The 2792-nt window shown below is 47.1% G+C and overlaps 1 pseudogene; it reads right to left on the bottom strand.

The window, feature by feature from the left end:
* Nucleotides 1–1178: 1178 nt before the first annotated feature.
* Nucleotides 1179–2142, bottom strand: LOC116087629 (annotated as a pseudogene).
* Nucleotides 2143–2792: the final 650 nt, after the last annotated feature.

Raw genomic sequence — 2792 nt, 5'->3', positions numbered from 1 at the left:
TTAGAGTCACACAATGTGAGGTGGGCCTTGGTGGGGAATGAGTGTGCCCTTCCCAGTGGGAGGATCCAGTCAGCGCCAGCACTCTTCTGTGGAAACGAGCCCTTTGGGCTGCATGGAGAGGACGTAATCTTTAAGAACCTTTCAGCAGCTTCTAGCTGACTCTTCACATGGAGATTTTGAAAGACCCCTTGCTTTTTTCTTATACAGCATCAGAAGTCTGGGTGAGATTGGGAATGCAGTCTCATAAACTTTCAGCCTTCCAGACAGACAGACATCTCCCTACTCAGACTCTGGTAAAGTGTGTACTTTACTAATTTTTCATCTAAGAGAAAATTTTAGAACAGTTTTTATGCCAAAATTGCCCAACATTCATATCGATTATGCGCTTAAACATAATTTATTAAAATTTATTTCTCCAAGATTTATTTTGTGTGTGTGTGTGTGTGTGTGTGTGTGTGTGTGTGTGTGTGTATGTGTGTGTGCACATACACATGACTGCAGGCACCCATGAAGGCAAAGGAATAATAAAAAGGTAAAAGGAAGTCATCAGACTGGAGCTGGAGTTACAGGTGGCTGTGAACATCCTGATGTGAGTGCTGGGAATTGATCCCAGGTCCTCTGCAAGAGTAGTCTATGTACTGGGTGGGTGGACCCAGAGTGGGTCAATTCAGATGCAGGGCCATAAAAGAGGCTCCCATTATCCCCACCCCTTTGGTCCCATTTCTACAATGGGCATACACTGAGGAGGGACAGAGTGTATTGGGGACAACATTATTGGCCCAGGTGAACACAAGAAGAGCTGCCGTTGGCTGACAGAGCCTTTTGAGGGCTTGTCTTTGGTCAGGGGCATATCCTAAGAGCTGGGGGGGGATAGGCCTGAGGGATGATTCCATTGGCCAGGGGGTGTTTCACCTTAGCCTTTGGCTGTGGAGTGAAAGGAGAAGATCTAGGAATGAAGTCCAGTAGCTGGGAAGATAAAGGGCAGGGCAGCAGCGTCTGGACCTACAGGCCCTCTTCAGACCACAGAAGGATGAGCAAAACTGGTGTCAGACCCCAGCCAGGAAAGGGAAGCCCAAGCCAGTAAGTACACTGCAAAGGACATCCCCTGTCCAGTCTCCTCCTCCTGGGGCTGCCCCGCCCTGTGTCCTTCTTGATAGCCAAGTTGGGTTGAGAGCCACTCACTGATCCTCTAACCACCAGGAAGGCTTCTTGGCTCCTTGAGGCAGTAGTTTGATGTTGACCTGCTGCAAGGTCTGCTTCAGTTGTTTCTGGTTTCCAGCAAAGTAGGCAGACATCGGACTATAGAAGAGCAACAGCTGTCATCAACTTGATCTGTGTCTTCTAGGAATTTGAGCTTGCTTTGATGGCCACATCTCCCCGCGGCTTCTCTTGCTTGTCCCAATGGAATTGGAAAGTGGCCCAGGCATGCTTCAGTCGACCACGTGTCCCTGCATCCTGGGAGCCTAGGCTCTGCTCCTCTTTGTCTGGTAGGCATCATATTCTGGTCTGGCAGCCTCATACTGTTTGACAGTCATGAATGTGGCTTCCATGATCTTGCTGACCAGTGTGTAGATGCTAGAGACGAGTTCACAGCCCCTAGTAGCGTCTTCCCATTCTTGTACCACAGCTTCGGTGTATCTGCATTGTAGCCAAATTCATCTTGAAGCTCCAGGGACTTCTGACTGAGGTCAACAAAGGCATCACCTTGTGCATGCTGGGTCTGCAGCCAGCTGTAGAGGTGGGCTGTCAGTAGCGGACCCAGCTGCAGGACACTTTCGTACTTGACCTTTGTCTCATGCATGTAGCTCCAGATCCGCAGTTGAGAAGCCTCGGCCAAATCTCTCTGATAGCAGCTGCTTTGTGCACTTATATGTGTTGATGCCCCATTTCTTGCTGATACCTTCTCCAGCGATACCCCGGGCCACCTCATCACTAGACTAGAAGGTGAGGTGCTGTGAGATGGTTGGTGGCCAGAGCCTGTGGTTCCATCACCAGAGACCCCAGAGCCACCAGACACAATGCTAGTTTCATTGAGGCTGGGTCCTGCTCCAGCCTATTGTCATCAGGAAGTGGTCCAGCTCCGCCATTTCGGTGGATGGGAATCTCCATTGTGGCTGCCTTCCCTAGGATCTTGGCTGTCATGGCTAGGGAAGGGACTGAAGTCAAGGTCACCACCCCAGCATATAGCCACTCAAGCATGCCCTGCAATTTCTCCATCTCATCCACCAGACTCCCTCAGGGCCTACTCTTTACTCCTGAGCCATCTCTCCAGTGCTTACACTATTATGGTTCCTATATTTTTACTTATATCATATACAAAATTTAAGAGAAGACCAATACTTGAGATAAACAATGTTCAATGTAATAGTTTTAAGTTTGAATGAAAATGAAAAGAAAATGATTCATGGTGAACATGTCAAAATTTTAAATAAGGAAAAAATCAGAATCCAGAAGCACATGAAAATATCAGTAATAGTTTGTTCATTTGGGGACACAAGATATCTTCTCACATGGTATGAAGAGGTAAAGTCATTGTCAGAACCAGAGTCCAACATGATTCAGATGTTGGAACAATCTGACAGAATTCCAGATTCCTGTGATAAAACCTGCCAAAGGCTAATGGAAAAGCTAGACAATGTTCAAGTTCAGGTTGGTAATCTCAGAAGAGAACATATAATAAAGAATCAATGGTTGTGTAAGAAAATTTCCGAAAAGACTTCCTTCCAAAGACTCAAGAATATATCCACACAGCTCAGAAGAAAGCACCGGTTCACTTGAACTGAAGTCTCTAG

Source organism: Mastomys coucha, unplaced genomic scaffold (genome assembly GCF_008632895.1).
Source record: "Mastomys coucha isolate ucsf_1 unplaced genomic scaffold, UCSF_Mcou_1 pScaffold13, whole genome shotgun sequence".
In the NCBI taxonomy this organism is placed as follows: Eukaryota; Metazoa; Chordata; class Mammalia; order Rodentia; family Muridae; genus Mastomys; species Mastomys coucha.
This window is presented reverse-complemented; position numbering and strand designations above follow the sequence as displayed.